This window comes from Dermacentor albipictus, chromosome 5 (genome assembly GCF_038994185.2).
Source record: "Dermacentor albipictus isolate Rhodes 1998 colony chromosome 5, USDA_Dalb.pri_finalv2, whole genome shotgun sequence".
Taxonomy (NCBI): Eukaryota; Metazoa; Arthropoda; class Arachnida; order Ixodida; family Ixodidae; genus Dermacentor; species Dermacentor albipictus.
Window position 1 is genome coordinate 81515867 of NC_091825.1, and position 26291 is coordinate 81542157.

At 44.6% G+C, this 26291-nt stretch overlaps 5 non-coding genes across 5 annotated transcripts; 1 reads left to right on the forward strand and 4 right to left on the reverse strand.

Moving 5' to 3' along the window:
- Positions 1-2220: 2220 nt before the first annotated feature.
- On the reverse strand, positions 2221-2302 carry TRNAS-AGA (transfer RNA serine (anticodon AGA)). The gene has a single exon. It is a non-coding gene; the product is annotated as a tRNA-Ser (tRNA).
- Positions 2303-5145: 2843 nt separating this feature from the next.
- On the forward strand, positions 5146-5227 carry TRNAS-AGA (transfer RNA serine (anticodon AGA)). The gene has a single exon. It is a non-coding gene; the product is annotated as a tRNA-Ser (tRNA).
- A 2884-nt stretch (positions 5228-8111) lies between these two features.
- TRNAM-CAU (transfer RNA methionine (anticodon CAU)) lies at positions 8112-8183 on the reverse strand. The gene has a single exon. It is a non-coding gene; the product is annotated as a tRNA-Met (tRNA).
- A 3773-nt stretch (positions 8184-11956) lies between these two features.
- On the reverse strand, positions 11957-12038 carry TRNAS-AGA (transfer RNA serine (anticodon AGA)). The gene has a single exon. It is a non-coding gene; the product is annotated as a tRNA-Ser (tRNA).
- Positions 12039-15025: 2987 nt separating this feature from the next.
- On the reverse strand, positions 15026-15097 carry TRNAM-CAU (transfer RNA methionine (anticodon CAU)). The gene has a single exon. It is a non-coding gene; the product is annotated as a tRNA-Met (tRNA).
- Between the last annotated feature and the right edge of the window lie 11194 nt (positions 15098-26291).

Consider the following 26291-nt stretch of genomic DNA (forward strand, 5'->3'; position numbering starts at 1 on the left):
GCAAATCCCTCGGGCTGTGGCACGGGGAGTGGTTTTCGGCACCGGAATACTTCGCCAATGTCAACTCGGTGAAAACTCCGACGAAGTATCTGGGTGTTCCCCTCGACAGGTACAAAAGCAGCGATGAGTACTGGAGGAACCGAACTAATGAAACGAAAGAGAAAGCGGACAGATGGACAAGCACTAACCAGTCTATTTTTTCAAGGGCAACAATTTGTAATATGTTTTTTATAGCGAAGTTATATTATGTTATGCAAGTGTTGCATTGTTCCAGGGCAAATGTGCAAAGGCTGCACAGAGTTCTTGCGGTCTTCATCTGGGGATCAGCATGGGAGAGGGCTAGCCGAACCAATTTGTTTAGAAGAGTGAAGGACGGGGGTGTTGGCTTGGCACATCTTTTTGTTCGTCAACTTGTCAACCGCCTTTTGTTTTTTCGAGATGTGCGCGATCCTTTTCTGCGCACCGTATGTCAACTCAGGTTGAGCGACGCGTTGCCGACGTATGTTGTTAGTACGGCAAGCATGACCGGAAAACTTCGAGGTTATCTTAAGGAAGTGGTCGACAGCATGCGTTTCCTGTCAGTTCGTTTTTCAAATGATTATTTGTTTCAAGTGAAAAGGAAAACACTGTATAATGATGTGTGCGACATTGTGTTCCCAGTGCCCTTATACAGAGCCATATACAGTGGAGGGCCAGGACAAGACGTCCTTAAACGGGTGAAACGCATGCAGGTGCCACCAGGGGCTAAAACCTTCTTTTTTAAGCTCCACACTGGAACACTTTCCGTGAAGACATTTATGGAAGAGCGAGGCTGTCTTGTGCCGTGTGGATCACACTGCTTGATCTCCAAGAAGCCCGAAAACATCGATCACGTGTTCTTGCACTGTTGGGCGGCTGTGTTCATCTGGGACGGCTTGAAGCGAACACTGAAGAAAGAATTACCTGTAAACCCCCAAGGGATACGGTATCTGCCAAATAAGGATGAAGAGGGAGTTCCATACGACTTTATTATGTTGAATGCACTCCACTGTATATGGCGGGCTCGCATGGCAGGGTACCATTGCGATGACGACGCCCGCCCGGTTCACATATATTTTAGAGAATGTATGGTGCGGTTCGTTCACGTACAAAAATTGCAAGAATGTCCACCGGATTGGCTGTCGAGGCTAGAAGCTCTGACAGCCATGAAGGAATTTTAATTGGACGACGCCGGTCCCATACGTACAGTCGGCATTATCGTAATTTTTTTCTTTTTCTTTTTTTTTCTTCCCCGCAAGCTTGTATTCCTGACATGTGTGTAGTATTTGTATATTCAGTGTTATGTCGAAAACCGGCATTGAATAAAAAAAAAACAGCAGATTGGCGCAGTGGAAGCGTGCTGAGCCCATAACCCAGAGGTCCGTGGATCGAAACCACGCTCTGCTAATTTTTTTATATACTCCCTTTTTTTTTACGCTTTCTCCAAGTATTCCCACTGATATGTGATCCTGTATTCTTCAATAGAGTTCTTTACCGGCATAAGAGTGCAATAAAGGATCATTCACTTTGTGTCCGAATATCAAATGCAGCCATTCGTAATTTCTTCAGAGTGAAATTACACCGGGTGGCGTTGCACGTTTCCTAGACCTGTTCTCGGAAACTTTTTTATTCCTTGTACATGGTGATACTACAGTGTTCAAACGCAGAATCTGCAGATACGCAGCACGTTTCAGCATCAACAAAATTAGTGAACTAAATATTCACTGCCAAAAAAAGAAAAACACGAAAAGAAAATGACACGCCTAACTCGAGCCATTGCTCAATGAAAACAACCTAATTTTTAGTTCGAAATAAAATGGGAAAAAGTACACCGTGTTTTGGGGGCGTAAAGAACTACACATTACCTCATTTACATAGTTCATTACGTAAATCCTACCGCAGCAACTACTATGCTATATATTATGCGGTTCATAACAATGCACCAAGGAATCCACCATGTCTACGGCTATTCTCGCTAATTCTGTGAAGAAAAAAGAAAAAGGCTTGTCATAATGCGCGGACGAATGTAACACTGCACACCCCACTCTCAATACCTATAGTTATGCGAACTGAAAGGAAGCCTGCAGCAGTACCACGGGATTATCGTATTTCTGTAATCCGCTGCATTCCGGATCACTCCCACAACCGACTGCATATAATTAATCAAAGACTTCACAAAAAATTAATAAAAAACGAGCACTGCGCAGTCGACAGGATTCGAACCTGTGCGGGGAGACCCCAATGGATTTCTAGTCCATCGCCTTAACCACTCGGCCACGACTGCACGGCTGAGCGTCGCGAGCTGTTTTTAAACGCTCCGTGTCTTCTAGGAGCAAGGCGCACAAGTGGCCTTGAACGGTGACCCCCTTTCTTCGCAACTAAGTCAGCGATATGCTGTGGTGGCTTACATGGCTATGTCAACGCTGGAAAATGTTTAACCGTGAAATGCCACCATTTTGCAGGTGTGGATGCAGATTCCGTAATTTAAAGCGTGAGGCTTCTACCTAAGTCTCGGGAAGCTTTCGTAAAGCATCACCGACAATCGCGAAATGAGAAGCTCATGCCAAAGTTTTTCAATTTGCGGGACCTAAGCAATTTCAACTCAATCTCTCTAAAAGTTATTTATTTCCGTATCATTTACACAACTTCTGTTTTACCCTGCCTAACTTTCTCCTAAGTTCTCTCTCCCTTTTTACCTTTTGACCGCGGGCTTCTTGACCAATACTCCGTAGTTGATAAGCGCCGTGGAATGAGGTGCAAACAGCACTTAAACACGTAAATTGCTGTTTATAGTTGAAAAGGATAAATTGGCAGTCATCTCATTGAATTGCCGTTATCTTTAAAGTAACATAACTCGAATTGACATTTACATTGCGATAGAAATATAATGCGTTTCATGCAAACCGTGGCGTCATGGAGGTTAATTTCAGCGCAGCGATGCTTACTCTCGACATCGGCGAATCCCGCCACATTGTTTTTAGGAGAGTGTTTAGCGGCTCTAAAAGGTCGTTTCTTCCTGCTAGAAAGCGGGTTATACGATTACGGTTACACCATGATGGCGGGGAGGGGGTGGGCTGGGATTACAATTAAAGATCAACTGCGGCGTTTATTTATTTATTTATTTATTGCCATGTTAGCATATTGTCATATTCAAATGGTCTTGACAGTTCTGTAATCGGTAGGGTGGTTCAATTTACCAAGAAATTCATCAATGACTTTAAATAATCAATAAACGAGATACCGAAACGGGTAGCTGCTTCGTGTGACGTGACGGTGAGTCGGTGACGTCAGATCCTACACTACCATATTGTAAACATGCAGAACGCGTGCTAAACATGCAGTACATGGGGCTCTAACACCAAAGAAGCGAAGCTGATGTCTGCTGACGATACAGGGAGCTTTTACAGATAACCGAACTATAGCGGGATACAACTTTAAGAAACAGCAGTTGGCAACCGAGGCACACGGACCGCACGGGGTTGTGTTACTCCGCTATTCAATCACAGTTTCAAACGAAGTTTACTTCACTGCACGTTTTCATAATGGCGTTGCTGGATATACCTCCGGAGCGTCTGCTGTTTTTGAAGAATCTTGTCATCGGAGGAAGCGATGAGGTGTTCAGCAGACAGGAACAAAGTGTATGGAGTCTGAGCATTTCACTTTTCAAAAGTTCACGGTACAGTTCATTTCACTGTTGAGTTTTTTTAAGGAATTACGGATACATTTCGTAAAACACGGTATAGTCGCCCAATGGGCTTCGGGCCGTCTGACGTGAAAATGTTCCATTATAACTTCATCCCATTCTCCTGAAGTCATATTTACGTAACCGCCGACGCAAGCATCAGACGGTGATCCGCAGCATCTTTTTAACAGCCCAATGAAACGCTGTCCTCGTAGGTCACTTTTGTTTGCTTTGAAAGAAAATAGCATTACCTACTTTGGCAGGTTTTTCTTATCGAATTAACTAACAACAAGCGAGAAGCGCGCCGAAGTGGAGATGGTTTCGGTAGGTCCTAACTGGCGCAGTGAAAGTAGATAAACGGATGAGGACAACAGAGCTAAAACGCAGATCGGTTCTCCCCCCAGCTGCAAGCATATCATATCTATACACTTCTATATTGCTACGGAACAGTAGTTGCGATGACAAAGAGGCGAGCAGGGTGAAGACGACGACGACGATTAGAGGTTAACGCGGGCTGTTGCCTCTTGGCCAAGTGCGGCGTATTTCCTTGTAAATATACTAGTATATAGCTTTTCGTCTGTATCTTCCTACGTAACAATATGTAAATATATAAATCTACATTTGCATGGGAGCCCACCAAGATAAAACTCAAACGTCACCCTGTTGCCCAAGCAATCTTTCTTTTTCTTAAGCCCGGTCGACATGGTGCGATATTACACTGCGTTTATTGCAGCCACGATTTCAGCAAATGCGAAAATTCCATTTGCGAGCATCTAGCGGAGGGCTGAATAATTCTTGGCGTCAGTTCGTTTCCGTAACGAAAAAGTAAAGCAACTTAGAAACTGTTTTCTAAGCTATTGAAATCCATGGCAGTAACTTGCGTACGGTTCCGACGTCGCTTCATTGTGCCTTGCTCCTCAATAGATTGTGGCGTGCACTTGCCATCACATAAGGGTCGGTGAACCAAGAAGCCGGCGGTTAAACGGAGGAGGGGAGAAAAAAAAAGCTTTAGAGAAATTGTGAGGTAAGGTAAGGGGTAAATTCTGAAATAAATTGGAAATAGGCTAATTCTAGAGAGGCTCCGTGCATGGCTTGCAGTTGCTTCGTTCACACAGATTGAAAACTTCCGCGTGAGTTACTTTTGTAATGCAGTCGTCATTGACACTTTCTCTGTGATAAATGTAGCGCACACGAAAGCCCATTGTTCCAGACAGCTTGGGAAATGAGGTCAAGGGTACGCCCTTTAGCCATCGTTGCGCGGAAAATGCATTCGCAGCTGTCAAATGGCACCATTTCGCTGCTACAAGAATTGCCAGCGTTTTTTTTTTTTTTTGTCGCATATCGGATGACTTCGTCGTAAAGGAGGTCGCCATATGAGAGGCTACACGGCGTCTCCGTATAAATGAATACGTAGCGTTTAAAAATACATGGTGGCTTACAGTACAGCAGTCGTGGCCGAGTGGTTAAGGCGATGGACTAGAAATCCATTGGGGTCTCCCCGCACAGGTTCGAATCCTGTCGACTGCGCAGTGTTCTTTTTATTTTCTTATTAAAGTGTTAAATCTTCAATTAGGCTGCCGCTTCTGTGAATGATTTGGAAAGCAGCGCATTCTTTTTGAAGAAAAAGTAGTAACAATAATCTCGCAACATTCTTCCAGGCTGCATTTCAGTTCACATAAAAATACCTAACTTATGGCGAGTCTGTTATCCCGTGTTAGTTTAGCCTGCGCTAGTATGACATCTTTTTTAAAAGCTTATTATTATTACTATTTTCACAGAATTTGAGAGAATATAGTCGTAGACAGGCAAATGGTATCGTGAATTGGGGCCCAAAAAATACCATTAGCGACGCGAAATACATTGCAAACACCGTGTCACTCGTGGTTTAAGTGAAGAAATAAATGAGTTTGGCGTGCCAGTGAATTGTCACAAAATAGATTTCGAAGGAGATACTCAGGATAATTTATGGACAGAATAGTAGCCATACTTGCAACGGTAGCAATATTTATGCAACGAACATCATAATTAAATCAGTAGTAAGGTGTGCCTTTTAGTTTCCCATAATTCGGCCTACTTAGTTTGTTTTTTTATTTCCACCCGAAAGTTATTTTTCTTTTCCGGTGAATATATTTTTCCGGATGAACATTCACGACTTTTTTCCCTTGGCTTTCTTTCTTTCTTTATTATTATTTTTTTTTTGCTCAGGATCTGGTTCATTAATTTTGTTCACGCTAAAAAGTGCTGCGCGTCTGTATATGCTGATGTTCAACTGGTAGTTGAATGCACTGAGTTACAAAATTTACGAGAGCTGCTCTAGCAAAAGGGCAACACCACACGGTGTTTTCACTGTACGGAAATTAAACGAACGCGCGAGTGACATCATTTGATACTCAACACAAACAGGATAATACTTTATTTGTAATATTACGCGGCTGCAGAGCTATAACGAATGCTACAAAATGATATTATACTCCCCTTTACCCCGCTTTTTATTTTAGTCGCATTGGCAAGCAAAACTGACTTACGCAAGTAAAGACCGTTTCAGTGCGAATTTGACCACGTTTTCTTACTTTACTCGCAGTGGCGGCAAATGGGCCATCGGATCCTTCATGCATGGGACTTTCCGATGTTCGGAGGGCTGAACTACTGCACCAAAATGCATATGCGGCAAGAACGGGGAACCAATCGCAACGTGAACCATATAGACGCGTCACTGTGGCCTTCCTACCTAATTTTCGTTTTGATAAAGCAACGCACTCAATCGCAAAGAACTTTCACGAAAACAGTTTCTAAGTTGCTTTACTCTTTCTTACGGAAACGAACTGACGTCAAGAATAATTCAGTCCTCCGCTATACATGCTCGCAAATGAGATTTTCGCATTTGCGGAAATCGTAGCTGCGATAAACGCAGTGTAATATCACACCATGTGGACGGGGCTGATTCTTGAGCTAATTCGTACGGTTTACTCATAATGGCAAAGCCTTTAGCGCAATTCACAAAAGACAGGGACGTGACAGAGACGCACAGGGCACCACTTAAGACACCGGACTCAGGACACCGGGCTTAAGAAAAAAAAAAGATTGCTAGGGCAACAGGGTGACGCTTGACTTTTAGCTCGCATGTCTACCATGCATATACAGATTTATATAGATACATATAGAAGTATATAGATATGATATGCTTGCAGCTAGGAGAGAACCGATCTGCGTTTTAGCTCTGTTGTCCTCATCCGTTTATCTACTTTCACTGCGCTAGTTAGGACCTACCGAAACCATCTCCACTCCGGCGCGCTTTTCGCCTGCTGTTAGTTATTTTGATAAGAAAAACCTGCCAAAGTAGTAAATGCTATTTGCTTACAAAGCGAACAAAAGTGACCTTCTGTATACGAAGACAGTGTTTGATTGGGCTGTTCAAAAGATGCTGCGGGTCACCGTCCAATGCTTGCGTCGGCGGCTACGTAAATATGACTTCAGGAGACTGGGATAAAGTCAGAATGGAACGTTCTCACGTCAGACGGCCCCAAGCCCATTGGGCGACTATACCGTGTGTTTTACAAAATGTGTCCGTAATTCCTTAAAGAATAGGAAATGTGGCATTATAAATGATACGATAAGCATTTAAACAAATAACAAACTAGACTAATTATCTTTTTAAACAAATGAGCCTTGCGACGAGTCACAATGGAAGACGTATAGCACACCATCCGAAGAATTGTTTCCAGAAATAGAAGTTAACGCTGTCAATTTTTTTACAGCGCAATGAATCGTATCCAATTTCACGCAGAAAAGGGGAACTGAACAGCTGATGAACTGGCGCAACGGGATCGCCCTTTTCTAGACGCCCATGAGCGACGTGTTCGATTGCTCCTCACAGGTGGGCGAGCACCAAGCAAGCGTTTTTATCAAGCCGCGATCTCAGTTGCTTCATTTTTGCCTACTGCCGTGCTCTATTCGTCATCGTTTAACTTCAACTTTTGTGATCCGTGTTCCTGTCATATCTTTCCTCGCCTCTTCTGCTTGCTATCTTCCATGTCGATGTTTCTGTACCCCTTCTTCCTGAGGAGTATAGACAGGCGTTGTGCTCTTCCCAGTTCGAGTTACCCAGCCCTGCTTGTTCCCCCTTTTTTTCCTCTCCGCGAATTGTTTGTATGCTTTCAGACCGAATATTAATAATTTCGGCTTCGACCAAACCATGTGAGTGCGTCGGCTCTCCATCCTGCAGTACAATGGCGAGTGACCCCTTCTTTCCTCGGCGGCATTGTTCATTGAGCAAGGGAATGACCACGTGGGCTGTTTGGTTTGGTTTATCCGGCTTTACAATTGTAAAAAAAAAACACTACAGGTATAGAAGAGCATAGGCACTGCAGTCCATGGGAAAACCTAAAAAGTAGGATACAAAAAAAAAGAAAGCTAGCAGAGCATGGTTTCGATCCACGGACCTCTGGGTTATGGGCCCAGCACGCTTCCACTGCGCCACTCTGCTGAGTACGCTTTGCGTAATATGTAGTAGCCATTTGAACGTGGAGCCCACATCGGTGTCGATCATGCAAATTGATCAGAGTCGAGCAGAGTCCTTCAGGCAAGGACAACGTGAACCGGTCGCTAATGGCGTCAGCTTGCCGCTGCTCCATCAGAAAAAGGTGACAGAGAGAGAGAGAAAAGAAGGTTACGAAAGCAGATTCGTAGTCTCGTCGAGCAACGTGTGACAGTTCTTGCGATATAGCTACAGGGCCAGGTTATGCGACGGTGGCGTCGGCACCTATGCAGCTAAACTCATCGCGTCTCTTTTTTTTTTTCTTCTTTCTCTTCAGCTCTCACCTCCATTTTCCTTTTTTTCCGTATAAATAAAGGATATGTTTTGTACTCAGAAACTATCGCCCAATTTCTGCCCACTTCTTCTGTAATCCACTTGCATAAAATATGACTAGAAGGATTTGAAGATGTCTCCCCTCCCAAAAAAAATACAGTAACATAATATCAAAATGTCAGACTTCTTGAAAAGATCTAATCCGCGAAACCCACCGTGCTATTACGAGAAAGATGTATTTCACAAAATATTGGATCATATAAATTCATTCTTTCGCGATATTTGTGCATTTGGTTTAGTAAATAATTATACGGTGACTCATTCGTGTAGCCACACTGACCTGCACTAACGCACACTGTGTGAGCAATGTCGATACTACTTTCTCATTATTTTCTTATTTGTATGAAATTCCGCCGTCAAATGCATTGAGTATTTGTTTATGACTTCAGATACGATTAGGGGATTACTCTAATAAGCTTCGGGGCAGCCTATTCAAGGAATGCGCAAATGACATTTTAGGCATTTCTTCCTTTTTTTTTACGTAAAGTGATGTTACTGTACCTTGAAACCCTAACAAAAACACCGGCAAATTTGAGAGCATCCTAAATAATTTACTGCAATCAATTCCCCACAAGCCAATTTACCGCACATGCCGCTGTCGCTTTATGCAAATTTCTTAGGTATATTGTGGACGGGCAATTTATTAATACAGCTAAATGTTATTTTTCTCCTTAGTGTCCTTAAGGGGAGGAGCTAAAGAGAAAGACTAAATAAGTTAGGCCGTTAAGTTATTATTCAAAAACACTGCTTTCCTTAGTTTCGTTGCAAATGATTTGCAGTTAATAAATATAATTGAAGGCAACGCTTTCTTATTTTGAATTTCGCCTCTGCACCACAACATCGCCACTTCATTCTGGCATACCGCAGATTTTTGTGTCACTTCTTTTTATTTGGAGCGTCTTAGCGTGCAGGACAGATTGTCAAATTTGCCTATGCGCTGAGTCCTTGCGCTCAGAAATAAATGTAAATATCTTGGGATTTTGTCGTAATACGCGCTTTAGATGGATCGAAAAGTGTCTCTCAGATCCGGAAGAGCTAACGTATTGGGTTGCGTTTCCTCCTGTGATCGTCGTTACGAATTGCCAGTTAAATTGATTTATCACGCCGTTTTATAAGCATGTAGGAATTAATGTTACGTTGTGTGGACTGCCATTTTCGGAGCTGTACGTCCTAACACTTTCAACTCTTCAAAAGAGATCAAACAGATTGGCTGCACGCTGCATCTATTTGCCCGATCCATACACGCGAGTTTACGTAGTCTTTGCTATGGATACAATCTATAGAAGAGACTGCAGTGGATCAACTGGGAGAAAGTAAAAAGTAACTCGATCGACCGATTAGAGCGTGCCATGAGAACCGCAAAGGCTTCTGTGGAGGGTGTCGGCACTCGGCTTTAATGAAGTTGAAGATCAGTCCAGGCGTAACAGAAATCTAATCTTCCACAGTATTCCCGATTACAGTGAATCCCGGCAAGAGACCGAGGTGCAGATTATACGTTGTTTAAAGGACGTGCATCGCCCACTGTATGAGTGAGTGATTGAACGCACCCATCGCTTGCGTTTCGTTTCACCTCACAGATGCGGCACCGAATAATCGTTCAATTTTCTAGCTCGTACTTTAAAGATGATGTACAGTCTGTGAGAAGCAAATTGAAATACAAAAATATTAATCTAAGTATAGACGTCTCGCAGCCACCCGAGCGGTCCGTAAAAAGTTAACAAACTGTACAGGGCGCCCCAACTGTCATCCACCAAGATTTAAATATATGCAACCACCACATAGCTGGACAGAAACAAGGTAATGTTGTTGCGATCGATTGTAGATAGAATATCTATATTTGTTTTGCATTCAGCGTAATTACATAGTTAGTCTTAATAAATTAGAAAAACAAAGTCTAATGAAGTCTTAATAAGTAAACTTAAGAAACTGTTTTCGTGAAAGTTCTTTGCGCCTGAGTGCGTTACCTTAACAAAACAAAAAATTAAGTAGGAAGGCCACAGTGACAAGTCTATACGGTCCACGTTGCGATTGGTTCCCCGTCCTTGTCACATGTGCGTTTTCGCGCAGTTCAGCCCTCCGAACATCGAAAAATCGCACGCCCGAAGGGTCCGACGGCCCATTTGCCACAACTGCGAATTCGAAAGTGCTGAAACGCAGTCAAATTCGCACTATGTGAAACAGCCTTCACTTGCGTACATTAGTTTTGCTTGCCAATGCGGTTAAAATAAAAAGCGTGGTAAAGGGGAGAATAATATCATTTTGTAGCATTCGTTATAGCTCTGCAGCCACGTAATATTACAAATAAAGTATTATCCTGTTTGTGTTGAGTATCAAACGTTGTCACTCGCACGTTCGTTTAATTTCCACACAGTGAAAACACCGTGTGGTGTTGCCCCCTTGCTAGAGCAATCAACTACCGTGTTGAACATCAGGATATGCAGACAAGCAGCACGTTTTAGCGTGAATGAAATTAGTGAACTAGGTACTCAGCGAAAAAAATAAGAAAAGAAAGAAAGAAAGAAAGAAAGAAAGAAAGAAAGAAAGAAAGGAAGAAAGAAAGAAAGAAAGAAAGAAAGAAACAAAGAAAGAAAGAAAGAAAGAAACAAAGAAAGAAAGAAAGAAAGAAAGAAAGAAAGAAAGAAAGAAAGAAAGAAAGAAAGAAAGAAAGAAAGAAAGAAAGAAAGAAAGAAAGAAAGAAAGAAAGAAAGAAAGATAAATCCCGGGCAAGCTCGACACCAAAAATTACGCCCCGAAAAAAGTCGGTGAATGTTCATCTGTAAAAATATACTCACCGGAAAAGACAAATAACTTTCGGCTGGAAATAAAAAAGAAGTCGGCCGAATTATGGGAAACTAAAAGCCACACCTTACTACTGTTCTAATTATGATGTTCGTTAGATAAATATTGCTACCGTTGCAAGTATAGGTACTATTCTGTCCATAAAAAACCCTCAGTATCTCCTCCGAAGTGTATTTTTTTCACAATTCACTGGCACGGCAAACTGATTTGTTTCTTTACTGAAATCACGAGAAACACGGTGTTTGTAATGTATTTCCCATCGCTAATAGTATCTTTTGGTCCCAATATACGACACCATTTGCCTGTCTATACGGCTATATTCTCGCCAGTTTGGTGAAAAAAAAGACTAATAAAAAAATTTAGAAAAAAAGATTTCGTACTAGCGCAGGCGAAAATAACACGGAATAATAACAGACTCGCCATAAGCTAGGTATCTCTATGTGAACTGAAATGCAGCCTGCAAGAATGCTGCGTGATCATTATTATTTTTACTTTCTCTTAAAAAGAAATGCGCTGCTTTCTCAATCATTCACAGAAGCAGAAGCATAATTGAAGATTTTAACACCAGAATAAAATAAAAATTAACGCCGCGCAGTCGACAGGATTCGAACCTGTGCGGGGAGACCCCAATGGATTTCTAGTCCAACGCCTTAACCACTCGGCCACGACTGCTTTTTTTTTCTTTATTGCATGCTATTATCGGTACTGTCAAACCAACGCAGTTACATTACATATGAACATACAAGAGAAACAAATTCACAGATAGTATACAGTCCAATGACAGTTCAATATTCTGGCAAACAAACACAAGCGTCCAGACGTGAAATCCATTCAGGGACTGGATCATATGTAGCCACCACACTACGGACTTGAGCAGTCTCTTCACGGAAGATAGACCTTGTCGAGCGAGGTGGCTCGGCATGTCTATCGATCATTCGACTTCTTCATAATGAATAAAGTCCTAATAACATAAACAAATCAAAAGGTGTATTACTGGCTGTATTTTTGAAAGGAAGGAACCGGATACCATAACATGTGAGAGGAAAGTCTTTTTTGATAGTTCTTTGTAAAATGTCCCAAAAAAGAAATGCGTCACGACAAAGTATAAAGCAATGTTCTATTGTCTCGGGTTGATTGCAAAGCCTACAATTTGTATTCCAGGGTACATACAGTCCTTTTTCCTGAAGCCACGTTTTAACTGGCAGTGTGGAAGTGTGCAGCTTAAAAAAAAAACGTTTTCGCTGCTGGCGCAGTGCACATTCTACGGACACGGCAAAGAACATCTTGACCAAATAGAGTCAGATACGGCTTTCGGTACAGAGGTTCAGGGAAAAGGTTATCTGTAAGTGCTACATTTAGCGACGTGCGATTAACGGTAAACAAATATTCAAGGTTGAATCTGGCTTTTAAGAATGAAATAGTGTCGACAAGTTCCTTTAAGAAGCCCCATAGCGGTAGTTCTTGAGCAACGTTTGTCGTGACAAAAAGAAAAGGGAGGTGTGACGCAAGACGTGCTCGATTAACTGCGAGAAGGAATGGATGACGGACATTTTTAAGGTAAAATAAGCGCATGACCAATTGTCGCACAAATAAATGCACAAGACTCAAGCCTCCCTTTTCAAGCGGGAGAAAAAGGTTGTCCCTTCTCATGGCTTCCCATGATGAATGCCAAATAAAACATGCAAATATTCTAAGAAATGCTTGGACATGGACACGTGAGCAGTGCAAGACCTGCAGAACATAAAGAAGCTTAGTAGCGAGAAATGTATTGCATGCCTTAGCTCTCGCAAAAATGGAGGGATCACGTCCTTGCCAGGTTGTCACCTTTCGACGGATAGTGGTTATCGTGGTCGTCCAATGAGGTCCACTATTACGGAAGTTATCGAGAGGTACTCCATGATATCGCAACGGAGACTGATTCCAATGAATATTCGCGAATACAGAGCGAGTGACCGCCCACATGCCTAGCCAAAAGCCTCTACTTTTGTCAAAATTTACAGTAGCTCCTGCAGTCTCACAGAAACGCATGGTAGCGTTTATTGCCTTGGTAATGCTTAGCTTATCGACGCAAAAGAAGGCAATGTCATCTGCATAAGCTAGCACTTTAATTTCCTCATCGGCATACATGTATCCTATAATGCTCGAGTCGCAAAGCACGCTTAAGCAAAGCGGTTCTAAGTATATGGCGAAGAGTAAAGGTGAGAGCGGACAACCTTGACGAACGGATGACTGTACTTGTATTATATCTGAGAGGGTACTGTTCACAATTAACTTTGTGGTGCAATGTTTATAACAAAGTGTTATACCATTGTAGAATTGCTGGACGGTAAGCTACCAGGTATTTTTAAACGCCTCGTGTCCGTATATACGCGAACTAGACGTGTAGCCTTGCATGGCGACCTCCTTTGCGACGAAGTCATCCGATATGGGACAAAAATAAACGCTGGCAATTTCTGTGCCATATGGGAGCTGCGAATGCATTTTCTGCGCAACGATAGCTAAAGCGTCTACGCTTGACCTCATTTCTCAAGCTGTCTGGAACAATGGGCTTTCGTCTGCGCTACATTTATCACATAGAAAGTATCAATAACCACTGAATGAGAAGAGTAACTCATGCGGAAGTTTTCAATCCGTGTGAACGAAGCAACTGCAACCCGTGCACGGAGCCTCTCTAGAATTAGCCTATTTCAACTTCATTTTAGAACTTACACCTTACCTTACCTTACAACTTCTCCAAAGCTTCTTCTTTGTCCCTTCCTTTATTTAACCACCGGCTTCTTGGTTCATCGCCCGTTATGTAGTGGTAAATGCCACAAAATATTGAGGAGCAAGCGATCATGAACGGACGTATGAAGCGTTGGTAAGTTATTGGACTTCAAAAGTAACTCTGCAATAAGCTAATTGAATTGTCGTTGTTTTCAACATACGGTAGTCATTGTGATAGAAATATAGTGCGTTTCACGATGTCAAGCAGCGCAGGCCTACATAGCTCCGTTTAGCAGCTGCATGAGTAACAAAGAAAGAATACTCATCGGCGCCTTCCTTTACCGTCAGGGAAAGTCGAACCAGTGTTCAACTTTCACTACAACATCACCCAACACGAAAACGTGTGGAAGAGTCAAAGAAATTAAATTGAACTCTGGGGTTTCGCGTGAAGAAACCACAATCTGATTATGATCGAGGTACGCTATAGTGCCGAGGCTTCGGATTAATTTTTAGCACCTGGTATTCTTTAAGGTGCGTCCATGCACGATACACTAGTGTTTCCGCATTTCTGCATCCGGAATTCGGCCGCCGTGGCCGCGATCGAACCCGCGTCCTCGAGCTTTGCAGCGGTAAGCCATAACTATACGGCTGCCGCCACGGGTATAGAGAGCCAAACGAAGTTATTGGTCTTAAAACCCGCAACTCGGTGACTTAATTACCAGCGGTTTTGTGGCTGCCCGCGGAGGACGCCCCGATTTCGGTGTGTGTGACATATTACCACTCCTTTACAAGCAAGTCATTTTACTCCAGTGTTGTTCAGTAAATTTCGGGTGCTTGGTTCGGTTTATCCGGGTTTCACTGAAAAAAGAAAAGCAAACGACAGGTATAGAAGAGCATATGCACTACAGTCCATCGGAGCATTTCAATATAGGATACAAAAAGAAAAAAAAAATTAGCAGAGCGTGGTTTCGATCCACGGACCTCTGGGTTATGGGCCCAGCACGCTACCACTGCGCCACTCTGCTGAGTACAATTTGCGTAATATGTAGTAGCTATTTGACTGTGGAGCACATATCGGTGTCGCTCATGCAGATTGATCAGAGTCGAGCAGAGTCCTTCAGGCAGGGACAACGTGAACCGGTCGCTAATGGCGTCAGCTTGCGGCTCCTACACCAGAAAGGAGAGAGAGAGAGAGAGAAAAAAAAGAAGGTTACGAAAGCATATTCGTAGTCTCGTCGATCAACGCGTGACAGTTCTTGTGATATAGCTACAGGGCCATGTTATGCGATGGTGGCGTCGGCACCTATGCAGCTAAATTCACCGCGTCACTTTTTTTTCTTCTTTCTCTTCAGCTCTCACCTCCATTTTCCTTTTTTTTCCGTATGAATAAAGGATATGTTTTATACTCAGAAACTATCACCCAATTTCTGCCCACTTCTTCTGTAATCCACTTGCATAAAATATGATTAAAAGGATTTGAAGATGTCTCCCCCCCCCCAAAAAAAACAGTAACATAATATCAAAATGTCAGACTTCTTGAAAAGATCTAATCCGCGAAACCCACCGTGCTATTAAGAGAAAAACGTATCTTACAAAATATTGGATCATATAAATTCATCCTTTCGCGATATTTGTGCATTTGATTTAGTAAATAATTATACGGTGACTCATTCGTGTAGCAACACTGACCTGCACTAAAGCACACTGTGTGAGCAATGTCAATGTTACTTTCTCATTATTTTCTTATTTGTATGAAATTCCGCCGTCAAATGCATTGAGTATTTGTTGATGACTTCAGATACGATTAGGGGATTATCTTGATAGGCCTCGGGGCAGCCTATTCAAGTAATGCGCAAATGACATTTTAGACATTTCTTTTTTTTTACGTAAAGTGATGTTACTGGACCTTGAAACCCTAACAAAAACACCGGCAAACCTGAAAGCGTCCTAAATAATTTACTGCAATGAATTCCCCACAAGCCAATTTACCGCACATACCGCTGTCGCTTATGCAAATTTCTTAGGTATATTGTGGACGGGTAATTTATTGATACAGCTAAATGTTGTTTTTCTCCTTAGTGTCCTTAAGGGGAGAACCTAAAGAGAAAGTCTAAATAAGTTAGGCCGTTAAGTTATTATTCATAAACACTGCTTTCCTACGTTTAGTTGCAAGTGATTTGTAGTTAATAAAAATAAATGAAGGCAACGCTTTCTTATTTTGAATTTCGCCTCTGCACCACAGCATCGCCACTTCAGTCTGGCATATCGCGGTTTTTTGTGTCGCTTCTTGTTATCTGGGGCGTATTAGCGCGCAGGACAAGTTGTTGAATTTGGCTATGCGCTGAGTCTTTTGGCGCTCCGAAAGAAATGTAAATATCTTGCGATTATGTTGTAATGCGCGCTTTAGATGGACAGAAAAGTGTCTCTCAGATCCAGAAGAGCTAACGTATTGGGTTGCGTTTCTTCCTGTGATCGTCGTTACGAATAGCCAGTTAAACTGATTTATCACGCCGTTTTCGAAGCATGCGTGAATTAGTGTAACGTTGTGTGGACTGCCATTTTCGAAGCTGTCCTAACACTTTCCACTCTTCAAAAGAGAGCAAATAGATTGGCTGCGTGCTGCATCTATTTGCAGTATCCATACGCGCGAGTTTACGTAGTCTTTCTTATGGATACAATCTAGAAAAGAGTGCAGTGGATCAACTGTAAGAAAGAAAAAAAGTAGCTCCATCGACCCCTTAGAGCAAGCCATGACAATCGCAAAGACTTCTGTGAAAGGTGTCGGCACTCGGCTTGAATGAAGTTGCAGATCAGTCCAAGCGTAACAGAAATCTAATCTTCCGCGGTATTCCCGATTACCGTGAATCGCGGGAACAGACCGAGGTGCAGATTATACGTTGTCTAAACGACGGGCATCACCCACTGCCTGACTGAGCGATTGAACGCACCCATCGTCTGCGTTCCTTTACATGGCGTAGATGCCGCCAAATAGCCGAATAATCGTTCAGTCTTTCTAGCTCGTAGTTTAAAGATGATGTACTGTCTGTGAGAAGCAAATTGAAAGACAAAAATATTAATCTCAATAAAGATGTCTCTCAGCCACCCGAGAGGTCCGTAAAAAGTTAACAAACTGTACAGGGTGCCCCAACTGTCATGCACCAAGATTTAAATATATGTAACCACTACATAGCTGGACAGAAACAAGGTAATGTTGTTGCCGTCGATTGTAGATAGGACATATATATTTGTTCTGCATTCAGCCTAATTACATAGTTAGTCTTAATACATTAGAATAATAACGTCTAATAATGTCATATTAGGTAAACTTAAGGAACTGTTTTCGTGAAAGTCCTTTGTGCCTGAGTGCGTTACCTTAACAAAACAAAAAATTAACTATAGGAAGGCCACAGTGACAAGTCTATATGGTACACGTTGCGATTGGTTCCCCGTCCTTGGCGCATGTGCGTTTTCGCGCAGAAGTTCAGCCCTCCGAACATCGAAAAATCGCACGCACGAAGGGCCCGACGGCCCATTTGCCGCAACTGCGAATTCGATAGTGCGAAAACGCCCTCAAATTCGCGCTATGTGAAGCAGTCTTTACTCGCGTACGTTAGTTTTGCTTGCCAATGCGACTAGGAGGGAGGAAAGAGAAAAGAAGAAGGCAGGGAGGTTAACCAGAATAACGTCCGGTTGGCTACCCTACACCGGGGGAATGGGAAAGGGGAAAGCAAAGATCACAGGGAGAGAGAGGAGGGAAGGAAAGAAGGAAATTGCGGCAAGTTCGCTGACGCGTGTGGGTTTACAGAAATTGCCTTAATAGTCACAGGTGGTCGCACAAACCCGTCGTCCTTAAGAAACACAAAAGTGCCTTCACCGCTTTATGGGCCGACGGGCGATGGGGGCGGTGTTCCAGCAGCACCTGCACAAAAAGCGGCCGATTGTCCAGTTTTTGGAAAGCTTTGGCAAGCTCTTGTCTCTCTAGGGCATATCTTGGACAGTGGCACAGCAGGTGGTCGATGTTTTCTTCGGTGCCACAGACCTCGCATGCTGCACTGTCAGTCACTCCAATTAATTTAGAGTATGCCTTTGTGAAGGCCATTCCTAACCAAAGGCGACAGAGAAGCGTAGCTTCACGTCGAGGAAGTCCGGGTGGAGGTCGGAGCTGCAGGGAGGGGTTTAGTCGATGTAGTCGTGTCAGTCGTAAGTTTTGCGAGTTCCACTCGGTCACTGTGAGGCTACGTGCCAGGTGTCGAAGCTGCCTTGCAGCGTCAGTCCTCGAAAGTGGAATCGGAACGCTGTGCTCTTCTTGATGAGCTGTGCGAGCAGCGTTATAGGCGGAATCATTGCCACTGATTCCACAGTGGCCAGGTACCCACTGAAAGACGACTTCGTAGCCTTTTTGTTGGACATCATGGTGAAGTTTCACGACTTCATATGTCAATTGGTCATGACATCCGTGTCGGAGAACTGACTGCGTGCACTGCAATGCCGGTTTTGAATCACAGAACACAGCCCATTTTCTGGGTCTTTCCGAATCAATGAATTCCAGTGCTCGACGCAGGGCCGTTAGTTCTGCCGCCGTTGAGGTCGTGACATGCGATGTCTTGAACCGCAGTGTCATTCCTCGCGTTTGTATAACCACGGCACCACCAGAACTGCACGACGTAGTCGATCCGTCGGTATAGATGTGCACGTGGTTGCTGTACTTTTCATGCAGAAGAAGTAAGCTCAGCTGTTTTAGAGCAGGGGCCGGTAGATCAGTCTTCTTCTGTAGTCCTGGAATCATTATCTCAACTTGTGGACGGCTCAAACACCACGGAGGAAACGCTGGCTTGGCCGCAGGTGCGTACCCTGCGGTAAACGACGCACGATGTGCACTGACAATACCGCTAAATGTCTAGCAGGGCCTTGCAGCAGTGAGGCTCGCCAAGTGGTGGGAAGGGATCCTAGCATAATGCCTGAGATGCATACGCATTGTCTCAACGGCAATGTGCGTCGTGATCGGGTAATCCTGCGCAAGGGCAATGGTTTCAGCCGTTGATGTACTGCGTGGTAAGCCAAGACATATCTTAAGGGCTTGGGCTTGAATACTCTGAATCGTACGCAGGTTAGTCTTGCAGGTGTTGGATATTGCAGGCAGGCTGTATCGCAGGAATCCATGTGCAACTGTAACATAGCGTGTATAGATGCTCCCCAACTTTTTCCTGCAAGGAACCTGAACAGGTGACAGATAGCAGTCAGCCGCATTTTCACGTAATTGACGTGCGGAGTCCAAGACAGGTCTCTGTCAATTACGACTCCCAAGAACCTGTGACTTTTGCTGTGTGGTATAAGTTGTCCGTTAATAGATACGCCGTAACCAGACATTGGCTTCCTCATGAATGCCACCATTGCGCACTTTCCGCATGAAATTTCAAGTCCTTGTTGACGAAGGTAGCAAGATGTCTTTGTGGCTGCCTTCTGAAGCCGAGCACGAAGCTGAAGTCGAGTCACACCTGATGCCCAAATGCAGATGTCGTCCGCATAGATGGAAAGTCGTACGGTGCTTGGCAGGTTGTAAACTAATCCACTGAGGGTGAGATTGAAAAGAGTCGGGCTAAGCACTCCTCCTTGAGGGACTCCTCGGCTACCGTAATGCTCGGACGTCGGGCCATTTTCTGTGTGCATGTAGAATGATCTCCTCTGTAAGTAGTTGCACACCCACATATACATCTTACCACCAAGTCCGACGGCTTCTAACGTGCTAAGGATGGCTTCATAGGTGACATTATCATAAGCTCCTTTAACGTCTAGAAACAGAGCAGCAGATAGTCGCTTACAGGCCTTTTGGTGTTGCACAAACGTTATCGACTCAACAACGCTGTCTGCAGACAGCGTTGTTGCTGTGGCCGTTCTGTGGCCGCTGTGGCCGTTGCTGTGGCCGTTGGCCGTTCGTCAACATGTTGACGAACGGCCCCGTCTGAATCCGGCCATAGCTTGTGGATAGATTTCATAGTACTCTAAGTACAATTCCAGACGTGTTAAAACCATTCTTTCCATTGTTTTTCCGACACAGCTGGCAAGTGCGATCGGACGGTATGAGGAAATGTCCAAAGGCGACTTGCCAGCTTTAAGAAGTGGAATGAGGCGAGTTGACTTCCACTCTTGCGGAACCGTACCCGTCTGCCAGGAGTCGTTGTACAGGAGCAAGAGTGCCTTCCGAGCTTGGTCTCCTACGTTACACAGGGCACGGTATGTAATGCCGTGAGGTCCTGGCGCTGAAGAACGCCTGCACAAAGCCAGCGCAGCTTCCAGTTCTTCCATAGAAAAAGGGCATTCCATGCGGGGATCGCGTGAGAACAGTGGGTGGTCGAGCGTTCCCACACCCGTTCCATCGGAATTTGCCTCGCCAGCAATCTTTCTGCAGAAAGATTCAGTGACGTCAATATCTCTACATTGTAGATAAAGTGCCAAAGATTTAAACGGGTGGCGCTGACTAGAGGTTGTGCGAAGGCCACGAACAGTCCTCCATATAAGCGACAAAGGTTTTCGCGGATCCAGGGACTCGCAAAAGGATGCCCATTGTCGCGAAGCCAGCTTGTTCATGTGACGCTGTATTTTCCTTTGTGTTCGTCTAGCCAATCTCAAATCATGATTTGACTTCGTGCGTCTATATCTTCGCTCCACACGACGGCGAATGGCTCGAAGTTTTGCTAGTTCAATGTCGAAATCGGTGCGGGAAGAACTCCTCGAAAGCAGATGCGTGGTTGTGTTTATGGCATCCTTTATCGCGCCCTGTAGGTTATAAGAGGTGCCATCATGACAACAGTCTTCCATTATTATTTTGTATTTAGGCCAATCGGTGCACTGGACGGTTCTGGAAGACTTGGAACTAGTCAAACCTTCGATCTTCAAATAGGTTGGGATGTGGTCGCTACCCCGTGTTTCTAAATCGGAAAACCAGTGCACTCTTCTCGAAAGCGACCGTGACACGAAGGTTAGGTCCAAGCAGCTGCTATACGCTGATCCACGCAGATAAGTAGGACTACCATCATTTGACAAGCAAAATTCCCGTTCAGAGGCAAAGGACACCAACGTTCTGCCTCTAGAGTTAACTTTGGAGCTTCCCCAAAGGTAATGGTGGGCGTTAAAGTCACCAGTGAGCACCCACGGCTCTGGAGTCGATGTCAAAATTCCCCGTAGGCGCTCACAATCTAGACGGCTTGCTGGAGATAAATAGGCTCGAAGAATTGTAAACGTGAGCTTTTTCTTCTTCACTGTTAAGCAAACGTATTGATTTGCTTCGTCAGGAGGCACTGGGTGATGTACATAAGTCAAGTCACGGCCTATAAACACAACAACCTTGCTGCACTCTCCGTGGGTAGAGGACCTAAAGCACTCATACCCGGACAGTCTGGTGGGAGCTGACAGGTTGGGCTCGCAAATCACGATAATGGGGAACTGGTGCGTAAAGACAAACTGTCTAAAGTCGGACATGCGTGAGTAAGCCCTCTGGCGTTCCACTGCAAGACAGATGCATGCTTGACTTCCTCTTGAAACGACAGCATCTCTCGGGCCATGGTTTTACCCTAGAGCCGCAAGCACCGGACTCAAGGTGTCCAGCACCTGCAGTGCGCTCTGTGCCGACGGGGTTTTCATGCTGCTCAGTAGAATGCGCATGGCATCCATAAGTGACTTCAGCATCACTATGACTTGGCGATCCTCAGTCGTCGTCCCATCCGCGGTTCGTGAGGTCATTATGGGCGGTGCACTTTGGTGTGACTCCGAGGAAGGTTGTGCTCTTGGAAGTGTAGGCCTCTCATCAGGAGGTGAGCGTGTTGCCGCAGTCTTCGTTTTCGCAGTGTCTGTTTTTGTGGAAGTCGGCGTTGATACGGTAGCCGCTTTGCCGGAAGATGGTGTATATCCTTCAGTAGACGTAACTCGTCGTGATGCTCTTCGATGGCGATGTCGTCGTCGCCTGAGAGTAGCGGCAGCCTCTTTGTGTGTTGAACGGTCCCGTACCATACGTTTGAGTACTGCTCGCTCGTTCCGCACCCGCGGGCAATCATTGGATGAGGCCTCATGAGAACCATGGCAGTTAGGGCACTTTAACACAGTTGCGCGGCAGGCATCTGCTGAATGAGATTCGGCGCACCGTGGGCACACGAGGGTATTCCTGCAGACACCTTTTACGTGTCCCATCTTGCAGCATTTGTAGCATTGCAGGGGCTTCGGTACGTATGGGCGGACTGGGTGGCGGACGTGGCCAACTTTGACATGTGAGGGAAGGCTGTCTCCATCAAGCCACAGCTTCAGGCAACGGGTGTTGCCAAGTCTTGTGATGTGCGTGATAAGAGTGCCTTCTGTAGTTGGCTTTACTAATATTGGTAAGTCGTCGGTTGGTATAGAAATATCAACATCATAAATGACGCCGATAGTCCCATTGCAGCCAGTAGGTATCATGGATCGCACCTGTACTTTGTCGATCTCCGTTACGTGCCGCAGGCTTTGCAGTGCACTACGGTGTAGAACATCTACTGCAAGGACATTCTTCCGTGCGTTTATTCTCACGTCCTTTATCTCATTTGGCGCGACTCCCTCAAGAAACGCAGAAAGGACTTGCCTGTTTGGGAGTCGCAGATTTGACGCTGGGTCCACAGGCATGAAGAGCATAGTGTGCGGCCAGCGCTGTGATGTTGCCTTCACGGTAGAGACACTTGGCGACGATGACCTCCGCAGTAGTCTTCTTTTTGTGGTTCGGCTCATGACAAGCGTGAAATCGTCGTCCGACGAGTCGACGCTGTCCGAGTACAACTCGGTTGCCTCGCTGTCCGTGTCACTTGACGCATTTCCACGTTTCCTGGACGCGACCGCACGTGATGGCTTGGCTCCAGGAAGGTCTTCGAGGGCTTCTTCGTCCATTGCCACAACACGGGAGCGGCAGCTCCCAGAGTTTGGAAAGAAACAAAGCGAGACAATGGTACAAGCGTTCTATGATAGAAACACTTCGTCGTCCGCCAATGCGACTAAAATAAAAAGCGGGGTAAAGGGGAGAATAATATCATTTTGTAGCATTTGTTATAGCTCTGTAGCCACGTAATATTACAAACAAAGCATTACCCTGTTTGTGTTGAGTATCAAATGATGTCACTCGCACGTTCGTTTAATTTCCGCACAGTGAAAACACCGTGTGGTGTTGCCCTTTTGCTAGAGCAGTTCTCGTAAATTTTGTAACTCCGTGTATTCAACTACCATGTCGAACATCAGGATATGCAGACACGCAGCGCGTTTTAGCCTGAACAAAATGGGTGAACTAGATACTGAGCGAAAGAAAGAACGAAAGAAAGAATGAAAGAAAGAAAGCCCGGGCAAGCTCGACGCCAATAATTACGCCCCCAAAAAAGGTCGGTGAATGTTCATCTGGAAAAATATGTTCACCGGAAAAGAAAAGTAACTTTCGGGCGGAAATAAAAAACAAGTAGGCCGAATTATGGGAAACTAAAAGCCACACCTTACTACTGTTTTAATTATGATGTTTGTTACCTAAATATTGCTACCGCTGCAAGTATGGCTACTATTCTGTCCATAAATTACACTCAGTATCTCCTCCGAAATGTATTCTTTCACAATTCACTGGCATGGCAAACTGATTAATTTCTTTACTTAAATCACGAGAAACACGGTGTTTGTAATGCATTTCGCGTCGCCAATAGTATTTTTTGGTCCCAATGTACGTCACCACTTGCCTGTCTACGGCTATATTCTGGCCAGTTTTGTTTAAAAAAAAGATAACAATAATAAAATTTTAAAAAAGATGTCATACTAGCGCAGGCGAAAGTAACACGGTATAACAATCTCGCCGTAAGCTAGGTATTTCTATGTGAACTGATATGCAGCCTGCAAGAATGCTGTGAGATTATTATTATTATTATTTTTTCTTCAAAAGGAACGCGTTGCTTTCCATATCATTCACAGAAGCGGCAGCATAACTGCAGATTTAAATCCTTAAAAAAATCAAAAATACACTTTGCAGTCGACAGTATTCGAACCTGTGCGGGGAGACCCCAATGGATTTCTAGTCCATCGCCTTAACCACTTTTTAAACGCCTCGTGTTCGTATATACGGAGACTCCATGTAGCATCTCATATGGCGACCTCCTTTTCGACGAAGTCATCCGATATGGGACCAAAAACAAAAAACAAAAAAATGGCTGTGGCTTAGGTAAGGTTAAGCCCAGGATGCGAAGCATACTAGCCTTTATTTTAGTTACCCGCCGTGGTTGCTCAGTGGCTATGGTGTTGGGCTGCTGAGCACGAGGTCGCGGGATCGAATCCCGGCCACGGCGGCCGCATTTCGATGGGGGCGAAATGCGAAAACACCCGTGTACTTAGATTTAGGTGCACGTTAAAGAACCCCAGGTGGTCAAAATTTCCGGAGTCCTCCACTACGGCGTGCCTCATAATCAGAAAGTGGTTTTGGCACGTAAAACCCCAAATATTATTATTATTATTATTTATTTTAGTTGTTGAACCACTGTTTAGCCTGGTGAACTGCTGTTGCTTGGCTATATTTGGTTCGGCTAGACGAAGAAACAACTCATGCATTACTGCTTCGCCTTCAAGAGTGGAACGCGACAGCGTTCCCGTCGACCCGCCAAGGGGTGTAAGACAATGGGCTACAGGGCAGCGACTACGCGCCCCGCATTGGACGCGGTGAGCGTCGAGCAAAGCAGCGTTCGGCGCGGCAACGAAATGTGCGCCTGAGCAAGAGACGCACGCCTTAGAAACAGCTCGTTTCTAAGGCAACACCGCATTCACTAGAGGCGCTTTTGTACCGCTTTGAAGCATCGTACTCGTGGCTCAGTGGTAGCGTCTCCGTCCCACACTCCGGAGACCCTGGTTCGATTCCCACCCAGCCCGTCTTGCAAGAGTTGAGCCAAAGCCACTTCTCCTCTGTCGTGACGTCACGGTGTCACGTGGTTTCATGGCGACACCGCCGCGCCTGAGGAGCTGGGTTGAGCTCTCGTAATATGCTTCGCATAAAAAAAACGCTGGCAGTTCCTGTAGCAGCGAAATGGTGCCATTTGGCAGCTGCGAATGCATTTTCCGCGCAACAATAAGCTAAAGGGTGTACCCTTGACGTCATTTCCCAAGCTGTCTGGAACAATGGGCTTTCGTGTGCGCTACATTTATCACAGAGAAAGTATCAATGGCAACTGCATTAGAAAAGTTACTCACGCGGAAGTTTTCAATCTGTGTGAACGAAGCAACTGCAACCCGTGCACGGCGCCTCTCTAGAATTCGCCTATTTCCACTTTATTTCAGAATTTACCCCTTACCTTACCTTACAATTTCTCTAAAGCTTTTTTTTTCTCCCCTCATCCGTTCAACCACCGGATCCTTGATTCATTGCACGTTATGTAATGGCAAGTGCCAGAATGTATTGAGGAGCAAGCCACAATGAAACGGCGCAGGAAACGTACGTAAGTTACTGCCATGGACTTTAAGAATTTAGAAAACAGTTTCCAAGTTGCTTTACTTTTTTCTTACGGAAACGAACTGAGGCCAAGAATTATTCAGTTCTCTGCCAGATGCTCTCAAATGTAAGTTTCGGATTTGCGGAAATCGTAGCTGCGATAAACGCAGTGTAATATCGCACCATGTGGACCAGGCCTAAGAAAAAAAAAAGATTGCTAGGGCAACAGGGTGACGCTTGAATTCTATCTCGTCGGGTTCCCATGCATATATAGCTTTACATAGACACATATAGAAGTGTATAGATATGATATGCTTGCAGCTGAGAACCGATCGCCGTTTTAGCTCTGTTGTCCTCATCCGTTTGTCTACTTTATCTGCGCTAGTTGGGACCTACCGAATCCCTCTCCACTTCGGCGCGCTTCTCGCCTGTTGCTATTTAATTCGATAACAAAAACTTGCCAAATTAGGCAATGCTATTTGCTTTCAAAGCAAACAGAAGTGACCTTCTATATACGAAGACAGCGTTTCAGTGGGCTGTTCAAACGATGCTGCGGGTCACCGTCCGATGCTTGCGTCTGCGGCTACGTAATTATGACTTAAGGAGACTGGGATAAAGTCAGAATGGAATATTTTTACGCCAGACGGTCCCAAGCCCATTGCGCGACTATACTGTGTGTTTTACGAAATGAGTCCATAATTCCTTAAAAAATAGGAAATGTGGCATTATAAATGACTGCCTCTTGATTGCTTCTACCGTAGAGT